We start from the raw sequence: 12,586 nt of genomic DNA, 5'->3' as shown, positions 1-12,586 counted from the left end.
ATACTATGACGAATCCTTTGTCGACCAACTCATTTCGGGAGGCTTCAACTTGGTGGGCCACATCTGTCAAAGGAGGTGGCCCCTGAAATGGGACACAGTGTCTGTATCGGTCCCTCTCTCTCTCTCGTTTGCATGCTCTCCACCCGTCCACCCCTCATTGCACCGTGGCACTTCTGGGTCAGTCTTCTATCACGACAACAGGCAGCAGTTCAAACTTGGAGAAAGACTTGAGCGCAAGGAGAGAACAGGCAAGAGTGAGGGGGGAAAAAACAAAAAAAGAAAGGGAGACAGACAGAGAGGGGGATGGATGAAGTGAGGAGAGGAGACATACGGACGGACACAGTCCAACAGACGGAGAGCTATAGGGACATTTGGAGGATACATGAGGCAGTTATGAACCTATTTGGTTTCTTCTACAGGAGCGCCCGAGTGTCACTAATGGCAAAGTAGGGGCTGGTAAACACATTTCTGTGACGGCACGACACTGCCGAAAAACAAATTAAACTCTCTTCTCGCATTTCACACCCTCTCAACCCTTTTCTCTCTGTCTCCCTCAATTACTCATTTCTTGCCGTTCTGGTTTTCCATCTCTGTCTCTCTCTTCTCTCAGTCTTTCTTTTCCTGTCCATCCGTCTCTTTCAACCTATCCCTCTGTCTTGTCTCTGTCTTCCTGTCGCTTCCTCCTCATCCATTCCTTGGGCTCTACCTCCTTCTCTCTCCTCTCCTCTCCACTGTGTACACCCAAAAATGAAAAACAGGGCCATATGCGCGGGGACAGTTAGCAGTATTGCGCTCCTGATGTTCCTGCTGAGGCAGTTAAGCATCTCTCGGCAGACCGCGCCCACTTCAGCCTTGCCCAGGACATGGGGACAGTTGGCAAGCACTGCAGCTCCGAACAACACGGTGGCTGCTTTCTGGCTGCTTGTACTGTGATGAGACTGGGAGCAGGAGTGTAATGAAGCTTCTGGGTCCTTGTGTAGATTCGCTACCCCGTGTACAATGGCTGTCTAAAGCAGCTGGTGCGGAACTGGACGAGAGGTGTGTACGCACCTCTTGCAGGAGGACAAATGAGGACGAGAACGGATTTCATAGAGGATGACTGGCATGGCCTGTGTTGCTATGCACACAGATAGACACAAATTGTATGTACAATAAAATACAGGCCCATGAGTTGCCTTAACTTGTCACTTTCTGCATCCTAAAATGAATCCTTTCTTCAGCAACTAGATGTGAAATGGCCTCAAACTGGAATTTTGGCATCTTATGAAAGCATCAAACTCAGCATTAAATGCCTGTCCAGAGCGTCCCCCTCTTTACTCATAGCCTTTACTGGGGTTAAAATTATTTCTTAACACGCAGCTTACCCCTTTCTGACCTTCACTTGAGGAGAGATTTACGCACATGTGTGTTTGTCACTTCACTTCACACTCATTGCCTGTTGTCCTTCAAAATATCGATCTCGGAGTCACATTTTCTTTCTTTCTTTCCTTCAAAGACATCAGAGCACAAACGCCTAATCTGTTTGACACTCTAACTAAAGCACTGGTAATGTATCCCCTGACCCTTGCAGTATTAGAGGATAATTTAGTGTGTAACATCACACTGCTTTCAAGGTATTTTGGAGGCTAATCTACCGTGCTTGTAGGGTACTGGAGTTTTCAAATGGCAGATGCTGCACAATGCGGTACTATGTTTGGGTAAATTGCACAATAATGGCAGTAACAAACATGATGGCAATAAAAAAAAGTCTAAAAAGTCCTTGAATATAGTTCTAGCATATGAGTGACTCAGGAAAGTTTTTGCAGCAATATCTAATAATTTTATCTTTTGTTTTTCTTTTATGCTAGTGAGGACATGTGGCATCATTCAATAGTGTCAAAGTTTGAATTTCCCCTTTGTAAAACACCCATAGCACTCAAAGAATTTAGATGACGTCTTTATTATCTGATATTTAAGTTTTGTGCTGTCCTCACAAACCGACACATGAAGCTTTTATTAGTATGGATGCAGTAAATATGACTTTTCTGCCACTTAGGTTTTGTAATGTATTTCCACTGAGACTAACTGCTACATGTAGCTCTCTGAAATTTTGGGAATATAGCTCCAGATTCTTTGCTCAAAACTGTAAAGTGAAGAAGAGGAGCTGCAGCAGGTGGTAGTGAACAGAAGGAGTCTGATTTTGAAGTTGGATGTTTCTCAGAATAACTTGAATCTGGTGTACTACTTTTATGCCAGTTTTACCAAACATGTTGTAAGCAAAGTTTTGCATGGTATGTAATGTTTGCTCATGAGAAAGGCAACATTAAATTGATAGATTTTTGCAATTATTCAACCCAATCGGCAGAATAAATATTGGCATTGTATCCTTCTGCAAACCACGGACATGTTACATTTGTACGCATAGGCGGCCTTACCTATGTTTCATCCGTTTCAGTTGAAACAGGCCCCGGCCACCAGGGGGCCCCCAACTGACTGACAAAAAAATAAATGCCACAAGGAAGACACAATAATAAATCACTGCCCACCATCACCTAACTAGCTAGCTAACATCCCTAACGTTACAAAATGAAACGCACGTACCAGAGTGGTGCTGAAAAGCGAAAACTAGCAGACATCAAAAGGAAAGCTGTGAGTAGTCTTCCAAAAGTGACCTCTTTCTTTGGTCCTGCATCTATAACAGCTGCATGATGATAGTCCCACAACTGAGACAGGTGAGGGAGATGCCACCACCAGCACTGCAGCCAGGGAGAAAGTCCCACTGCCATTCACAGAGACAGACCCAGCATGTTGGCCAGAGCATATTACCAGTGACCAACGGATCGATATTGTTCGGAGAGGTCCCGTTCAGATAGAGGACTTTAACTTCCCACAGAGCCGAACACGCCACCGTTTTACTAATGAAAGATATTTCATAAGGATGAGAAATGGAGGAAAAATAGGCAGGTCATGGTTAGTGTATTCAAAATCATTAGATTCAGTTTTCTGTTTCTGCTGTACCCTATTTGGCAAGCGAAATCACAGTCTCACTGACGGGAGTTTCAGAATGTGGGAACGACTCACTCTCACACTCCAGGATCATGAGAAATCAAATGCACACCGTTCCAACATGGACAGCTGGCGCGAGCTGGAGACGCGCGTAAGAACGCACAGTGCCATTGACAAAACATACCAAGAAATACAAATGCTGGAGAAAAAACACTGGAATGACGTCATGAAAAGGATAATTGCAATAGTCTGTCACATTGCAGAACGAAACCTTTCTTTTTTTCCGTCTGTCTCTGTCTTTTCATGCAGGTAGTGAGCTGTCCATGGTGCTGAAATGATGCGGAGCACTCATTATTTTTGTTGTTAATTTAAGTTGAGAATTTTGAATTTTTAATTTTTTTGGCTGAATTTTGCAAACAAATCTGTAGAAAGTTGTTTCTCTTTTATTTCCGTTTCTCTGACCGAGAGAGTGCTCTGACCACAACTGGACAAAAATAACGCGGAGCACTCATTATTTTTGTTGTTAATTTAATTTGAGGGGATTGTAAGGGACAATGAAGTATCCATATCCTTATTGGTTGCAAACCAACCTGAATCCTCGCCTTTTCTGCTGAGTCCCGGTTTCTTGCCATGGTTATGATTTTAACACTTGGTCACAATGTATCGTTTTACATGGGAAAATATGTGCGTCCTTGGGACGCATGGATGACTTTACTGCGTTCTTTCAGCTTATAATGCGTCACAGACACAGGACACGTAGCTGGCAAACATAATTATGTTTATGTTTTAAGTGGTAGGGCCCCATATTAAGTATTGAAACGGGCCCCCTGATGCCAAAGGCCGCCTCTGTTTGTACGTTTCATATATAAACGAATTCAGCGAGCGATTTGTGTATGCCGCCATCTTGCGGCGGCGCCATTGCTGCGGTGACATGTGTCAGTCATCAATTCATTATGCTGTCAGTGTGAACCATATGACTGCATCATGAATAGCTGGATTGATGATGTTAGACAGTGGCCTCCGATGAAGGCCAACTGATGAAGGTATCTTAAATGAGTGCCAATATTAATATAGAAATTAATCATTTGTTTGAGCGATAAGAAGGAAAGATTAGAGTAATAGGGAGATAATAGACTGTATCATTAAACACTGTGTAATATAACGTTAGCATACGTTACGTGTGCTGACGTTAGCAAGCTAGCAGCGTGACATTTAATCATTATGGACAGGCTACGTGACCATCACATCACATTGAAGGCGATCAATATTGATCGCCTTCAATGTGATGTCGTCTAAAAGGCGGTGTAAAATTTGCCCGACCCGTCCAGAGCTCAGGTAATTTTGACCCTCAATCAGAGACCTGTAAGTGCCGGTTTTTTGGTCATCAGAGGCCAGGCATCAATAAAATATTCTTGAATACCTAAAACAAAACACAAACACGTGTTGTTGAGGCTGTTTTTAGTCACGTAGCCTGTCCGTAATGATTAAATGTCACGCTGCTAGCTTGCTAACGTCAGCACACGTAACGTATGCTAATGTTATATTACACAGTGTTTAATGACACAGTCTATTATCTCCCGATTACTCTAATCTTTCCTGCTTATCGCTCAAACAAATGATTAATTTCTATATTAATATCGGTACTCATTTAAGATACCTTCATCAGTTACCGGAGGCCACTGTCTAACATCATCAATCCAGCTATTCATGATGCAGTCATATGGTTCACACTGACAGCATAATGAATTGATGACTGACACGTCACCGCAGCAATGGCGCCGCCGCAAGATGGCGGCATACAGAAATCGCTCGCCGAATTCGTCTATAGCAGATATGTTGAAACTTTACATTCCTCTATGTTTCAATTTTTTAATCTTATATTGGGACAACTCTGTAGTCAAAATGTAGCTGGGTTTAGGCAGAAAAACGGTTTGATTAGGTTAGGAACTCATTATGTTTTGGCTTAAAATACCCAGTTCTGTCACCACAAACATGGCTGGAAATGTCGCAAACTCTCATTAAAAAATACCTGCTTTTCAATACAAACATGGCTGGACTTCTCATTTAAAAAATGCCTGCTTTCACTACAAATACAGGTGGAAATATTACAAGGTCTCATTAAACATACCTCCTTTAGTCACTACAAACACAGCTGGAAATGTCCCGAACTCTTGTTAAAAAATAACCGCAATTTTGTCAATACAAACATGGCTGGATGTCTCGTTAAAAAAAAATGCCTGCTTTTGTTGCTACAAACACAGCTGGAAATGTCCTCACCTCTTGTTACAAAATATCCGCTTTTGTCAATAAAAACACGGCTGGAAATGTCCCAACCTCTCATTAAAAAAAAGGCCTGATTTAGTAACTTCAAATACAGGTGGAAATTTCACAAGGTTTCATTAAAAAATACCCGCTTTTGTCTCTACAAACACAGCCTGAAATGTCCCTAACTCTAGTTAAAAAACATTAGCTTTGTTCGCAACAAACATGGCTGGAAATGTCCCGAACTCTTAAATAAAATACCTGCTGTTGTCACTTGAAACACAGCTAGATATGTCCCGAACTCTCTGTAATAAATACCTGCTTTTGTTGCTACATACATGACTGGAAATGTCCTGAACTCCCATTAAAAAATACCCACTTTTGTCCATATAAACACAGCTGGAAATTTCAGCAGGTCTCCTCCTAACCTCTTGTTAAAAAATAACCACTTTTGTCACTACGAGCACAGCCTGAAATGTACCGACCTCTCATTAAAAATACTTGCTTTGTTTGTTACAAACATGCTTGGAAATGTCCCAAACTCTTTAAAAAAAATACCTGCTTTTGTCACTTCAGACACAGCTAGAAATGTGCTGAACTCTCTGTAAAAAAAATACTCACCTCTGTTGCTGCAAACACAGCTGCAATTGTCCCAAACCTAAAAAAAAAAATGCCAGCTTTAGTCACCGCAAATATGGCTGGAAATGTCCCGAACTCTCACTTTTGTTGCTACAAATACGGCTGGAAATTTTACACGCTCTCATTAAAAAATACCAGCTTTTCACTATCCACCATCCTCTCTTCCTCCTGATGAGAGACTCAACTCAAATACATGCAATCTGAACTATGTCACTTTTGAATGTTGATATGATACATACCAAACATACAAAGGTAACATATCCTTTGTTTGCAAAAACATACAATGCAATATTTTATTCAGGCAACTGGGCTAAATTATTTCACCTCAATAAGATTGTTTTCCGCCCTTTAAAAGTGGGAAGATTGTATTCTGCATGTGAAATATGTGATTACCTTTATTTACATCCGTGGACAACACATGTCACATTAACTATCACATAAAAGCGTAATGTTATTGTACAGGAAAACAGGTTCATAAGCCACAATAGTGCTACTGTACTCCTTGTACATCAAAATACAGCTCAAGTGCTCAATGAGGCCTTGTTTTGACACCACATTACACTAATGCTGACAGTGTGACACGGCTGCTATTAGCTCTTCTTCCAATCTCCCTTTCCTCTTTCCCTCCCTCCTCCCTCCTCCTCCCATCACACCCCACATGCATTCGGTTATCAGGAAAGGTGTCAGAGGAATGTGCTTAGCACTTACAGCGAGTGGTGTGTGTAGATATATATATATATGTGTGTGTGTGTGTGTGTGTGTGTGTGTTGCCTGTATTTAGCGAGGTGACACTTTGGATCGACCATGCGCTACTACAGGGGCTGATGCCGGTGTGTGAGGGGTTGCATGGGTCACTAAGTCACTAACTACTGCTGAGGGAAAGCCAGTAGGGGGTTGCTGATGTTTACAGGGGCCCTCACTAACACCTATACTGAGCTCACAGTGTGCATGTGTGTGTGAGCCGGTGTGTGTGTGTGCTAACCTCTTCCTGGACTTTAATTCTTTCGAGGAACATTAGTAACAGACCAGAACACTCCCATCTGCCACTGCTCTGTCCTTCGATCTGCCTCCCATCCTTTTTTCTTTCCTTGTTTAATCATCTCTAAGCTCCTTCTTCTCCACTCCATCGCTGTATCAGTTTCTAATCAGTGGCTCCTATTTTCTGTTTTTCGCTTTCAAGGCCTCTTTATTCTCTTCTCAAAAAGGTTCAGCCACTCCTCTGTGGGGTTTTTTCCCCATTTCCTCCTCTCCTCATTCTGTCATTCCTGCCACCTGTTCTTCTCGATGTGTATCCATGTACCGTGTCCCTCCCAGTGTGCTGCCATCCACCTCTACACCTCACACACATCTCAATACTTCCATTCATGTTCACATTTTAAACTTAAATATTGGATGTGACACGAGCAAAATGCCACCACTGGGGAGAGCTGTCTTTGTCTCTGCCTCTGACTTTCAGTCTAAATATATATATATATATATATATATATATATATATATATATATATCACTGTTTCTGTTTCTTTCCCCTCTCCTTCACACACACATACACACATACCCCTGCCTCCGATGTGGTGAATAGTAAAACTGAACACAATAAACGTTATCACAACAGCCACTGAATTCGGAGAGATAAGAAATTCATTAGGCGCCAGCTTGCTAATGACGTGCAAAGAGATGAAATTATGGCAAGGACAAAAAGGATGTAAGAGACGGGAGTAGGGGAGGAAGGAGGGGAGGAGGTGAAATGAAAAAGGATGTGCGGGAGAAAATGTTCCCCAGGATGGTACACCGTATCATGGCGTGCCAGCTCGATTGGCTTGTGACCTCTGCGAGTCAAAGAATTAAACGAGGCCTAATTCACATGACAACACTGTTTCCCTCTTCTTTTTTTTTTATTATTCCCAGTTTGTGTTTCTTTCTTCCTCTCTATCTGTCTGATATTACTCGCCATACGCTGCTGGGAAATCGAGGTTGAAAGTCGAAGCACTCATGCTCGCATTCTCTTATGCGGCTTACTGCTCACATGCTACTCAAGGTCACTCTAAGCGCAGGCCGCCATTAACTAATAATGGAAGTTTGTAACCTTCTGCTGTGGTGCAACATGGGCAAAGAGAAGGTGAAAAAGAACTGGGGCTTCTCATGTTGAGGGCTATTACCCACCTGCATTTAGTGTTGAGGACAAAACACTACAGGTCCATCTGTGGCACATCAGAAACAGACTACCATAATCCCAATGTCAGTGCCTCAGCATGCTTAGCATTCCCTCTAACACACATGCGCGCGCGCACACACACACACACACACACACACACATATCAGCCATCTGGTGCCCATCCTGCCCCATGTTATACCCCCCTCTGCCCCGTGCTGGATTACCCCCTCAGTATTTACATCTTGCAAATCCAGCCGGCGGCCTCTGATAGGGGCCATCTGTAATCTGAAGGTCATATTTGCAGCATGTGTGTGTCTGTGCCTGTGTCTGTGTCTTCTCGTGTGTGTATCGGCCTGTAATTTGTTCGCGCTCAGTGCAGGGACAGTATCAGCGTCCGCGACATCTGTTCAACACAGGGCCTACACAACACAACTGAGCACATCATCTGCACCGCACAGCACAGGGATGAAGCAACACACACACACACACACACACACACACACACACACACACACATTGCATGCTCTCACACACATGTGCGTGCATGATGTTGGTATGTTTTTCAGGTTTTATTATGTTATTAATGTGTTCATACAACATCTATTGCATATCTGCCCATATCTGGAATCCCTCCTCTGTCGCTAGTTTGCTCATTTCACTTTTTTTCTCATCCGAACCGAGGATAAAAAAAAAAAAAAAAAGACTACAAACTGTAAAGCCCTTTGAGGCAAATTTGTGATTTGTAATTTGAAGCCATTAAGAAGTGCTTTAATGGTTGTACAAACTGCTGTTCTGGTGCCCTAGCGGTTAAGACGCATAACAAATACTGAGATTGCAAAACCACCCAAGACAATGAGTTGTTCTGAGCCAATATTAGTGTTATTTTTAATAGTACTGCTGGGTTATTAATCCAAATTAAATATGGTATGCTTTCGAACTGTTATTATCTAGCTCAGGCTCTTTTTAAATTGTTATGTCGCTATTTGATACAGATTGTTAATAACATAATTCCCATAATTCACTCATTTGTTAGAGCCTCCCTATCTGTTAAACACTTATGTCTTTCAAAAACTTCCTGTTGAGAATTTAGACTCAATCTGAACTCAAAACATGTCATCGGGGGCCCAAGTTGGGAGCCAGTGCTCTACATGACCAGTAAACTGACCTTTATGAGTAAAGTTGGTGGAGTGCACCTTAAAACAATGTGGAATCTAGTTTGTCAGGATGGTACCAGAGTTCTCTCGTGCTGCACACATGTGCATTTAAGTAAGTATTCGTCTGCACATGAGCACACGTTATGCAGTTGCACACATCTGTGTGTGGTCAGGCTCGATCGAATCATCTCTGTTTCACCCAGAGAGACGCCACAGCAGGCAGAGGAGAGGCTCCGAGGCTAAATATTGGAGCCTGAATGCCCAGTATTTCTTGCCAACGATGACAACAACTCAAGTGGGATCCACGCAGAGTAGGAGAACAAAAAGACTGAAATGAATTTACAGCTCACCCGTTGGGGGATGGATGTGCCGAAGATGAAGTGATGATCATCTCTGTTCTCTGCTAAAATGAAATATGACGGCGAGGGAGCTTGGTGCCATTTCCTGCCTGGCACAGGAAGCACCCATCTGGAGCTGAGTGCTGTCTGTCCTCTGTTGTTGTGTTGCATGGCGTTGTAATAGCTCTTGTCACTGCTGTTCCTGTCCTCAATGCTGTTATTATTTCTGAAGCACCACACAGGTCTGCTGTGGGAGATGGGAGGGGGGGGCACGAAATGATATTCATAGTTTAAGATGCTGCGCTGCTGTGGAGCAGAGGACTGGTAAAATGGTCAATAAGTGAAAGTTTATTATTTGAACTGGGAAGAGGGGAAGGGGGGTAACAGAGGCAGCGGAGGGGAGTCTGTAGGAGGACGAGCAGTGAGACGCATGCTGGCAGCTGCCCGTACGACTGTCACATCCCACCGCCCGCCAAAAAAGCAGAAGGAAGCCACTCGTCATCACCGTGACAACCAACGCGTGACGAGAGGAGGGAGGAAAGTTATCCATCAAAAAATGATGCAGGGATGAGTGCACTCCTTCGTCTCTCTGCTCACACACATACACACACACACACACACACACACACAATGCCATCATATTTCATTTGGGTCATCAGGAGCAACTGTCTCCAAGAGGAAATCTCTGACTGAATCTCATGCTTTCCCCCCACTCAACAACATGACAATGTATTTTCCTCTGTAACGAAGTGACTGTAGCCCCCCACAGGGATAATGTTCAGAACACACTGACAAACTGAAAGCACAAGAGGAGGGGTAACAGCAATTCAAGTGTGAACTAAAAAACACCCCAGAGCCAGACACTGTCAGACCGGAGGCGAGCGTGTTGTGCTGAAGACAAAAGCATGAATTCATTTGAAGGAAATTAACCTATAAACCAGAGATTAGTCTTTTTTTTTTACATAACCTTAAACCAAAGAAGCTGACTGTGATGAAGATATAAACATCATAATGGCTAAATTTAAAAACCAAAATGCTTCTTATGTCACACAAATGCAAATACACTCAATATTTCTGCTGTAAAGTAACAATTCCCAACCCACCAGTGTACCAGATGGATTTCTCCTCCTTACTTATACAGTTAATAGAAACATGACCTATAGCAATCCATATCAAGCAGCTACATCTACATGTAGCAGCTAAAATTGCAGACTGACGGTCAGGGATCACAAGAGAAAAAGCCTGAAAGGAAGGCTACTGTACTCTCTGAGGCTTTGATGCATGAACAAATAGGAAGGGCTGATAACTGTGAGTGTTGAGCACCACCCAGTGGTTGACTGTGTGCTCAGTTAAAGCTCTCATTGAGAATAAACACACACTTAGGCCTGTTGCTACACAGGGAAATGGAAAATCCACACTCAAATGAAGCTTGTACTTTTCAGACTTTACAACAATATGGTCTGACAAAGAGAAAATATCCAGTGAGCAGCAATTCTCTGTGCAAAAATGCCCTGTTAATGCCAGAAGTCAGAGGCAAATGGAGTGGTTCAAGATGATAGAAAGGCAACAGTAACTCCAAAAAAAACACTTGTTACAACCAAGGTCTGCAGAAGACCATCTCTGAACCAATAACACGTCCAACCTTGAAGCAGATGGGCTACAGCAGCAGAAGACCACACCAGGTGCCACTCCTGTCAGCTAACAACAGGAAACTGAGGCTACAGTTCACACAGGCTCACCAAAACTGGACAATAGAAGATTGGAAAAACGTTGCCTGGTCTGATGAGTCTGGATTTCTGCTGCCACATTCAGATAGTAGGGTCAGAATTTGGTGTAAGCAACATGAAAGCATGGATCCATCCTGCCTTGTATCTACGGTTCAGGCTGCTGGTGGCGGTGTAATGGTGTGGGGGATATTTTCTTGGCACGCTTTGGGCCCCTTAGTACCAACTGAGCATGGTTTAAACACCACAGCCTACCTGAGTATTGTTGCTGACTGTGTCCATCCCTTTATGACCACAGTGTACCCATCTTCTGATGGCTACTTCCAGCAGGATAACGCGCCATGTCACAAAGCTCAAATCATCTCAAACTGGTTTCTTGAACATGACACTGAGTTCACTGTACTCCACTGGCCTCCACAGTCACCAGATCTCAATCCAATAGAGCACCTTTGGGATGTGGTGGAACGGGAGATTCACATCATGGATGTGCAGCCGACAAATCTGCAGCAACTGTGTGATGCTATCATGTCAATATGGACCAAGATCTCTGAGGAATGTTTCCAGCACCTTGTTGAATCTATGCCACAAAGAATTGAGGCAGCTCTGAAGGCAAAATGGCGTCCAACCCGGTACTAGCAAGGTGTACCTGTTTGTTACTGTTGCTTTGTGATTTGCAGACTCACTGTCTGTCTTTACATTTGAAGTAGCTATAATATTTATCTCATACTTATCTCAGTATGTACACTGAATCATATGACAATGTTGACGCTCACCACAATCATAGCACCGTTTTATAGTACGCGTGCGCGGGTTCTACAGCTCCTGTACAAAGCCCGGCAGACAGTTAGCGGCTAACGCTAGCTGGTTAGCATATTAGCAGCTAAAGGGCTACATAGTATTAAGAGACAAAAACAGAACTAAAATAGAGTTAATATTGTACTTACATTTATCAGGTGACCAGAAACATGACTCCAAGTGAATGCTAATGCTGTTGCTTAACTTCTGGATGCATACAAAGCAGCCGTTTGCACACTAGCTCGCCATATTAGCGTAAAAGGTCATGATATGTCAATGTACCGTTTACAGCTTGTTTCCGCTGCCACCAAGTGGCCAAAATAAATATTGCAGGTTTAAAGCAACACTAGATTTTGAAAGGAAAAATAATCCTTTTCTCTTCAGGCAAATAAAACGAATAAATTAATGTTCTTTTTTAAATTATTAACAGTTTTATTGTAATTTTATTTTATTGTAATTTCTTTATATTTATCACACAAGAATAGAAAATAAATTAGACATATTACAAAACAGTACAAAGCAAACAGTAATCAAAAA

At 42.7% G+C, this 12,586-nt stretch overlaps 1 long non-coding RNA gene across 1 annotated transcript in view; it reads right to left on the bottom strand.

Annotated features, from left to right (window-relative positions):
- LOC125900577 (uncharacterized) overlaps positions 1-12,316 on the bottom strand; it is a 63,165-nt gene extending 50,849 nt beyond the window's left edge. Inside the window, exons 1-2 of the long non-coding RNA XR_007450865.1 lie at positions 12,199-12,316; positions 5,869-5,905 (exon numbers count right to left, since the gene is read on the bottom strand). This is a non-coding gene — a long non-coding RNA (uncharacterized LOC125900577). The remainder of the gene's footprint in view (positions 1-5,868; positions 5,906-12,198) is intronic.
- Positions 12,317-12,586: the final 270 nt, after the last annotated feature.

The sequence above is a fragment of the Epinephelus fuscoguttatus genome, linkage group LG14, assembly GCF_011397635.1.
Source record: "Epinephelus fuscoguttatus linkage group LG14, E.fuscoguttatus.final_Chr_v1".
Taxonomy (NCBI): domain Eukaryota; kingdom Metazoa; phylum Chordata; class Actinopteri; order Perciformes; family Serranidae; genus Epinephelus; species Epinephelus fuscoguttatus.
This window is presented reverse-complemented; position numbering and strand designations above follow the sequence as displayed.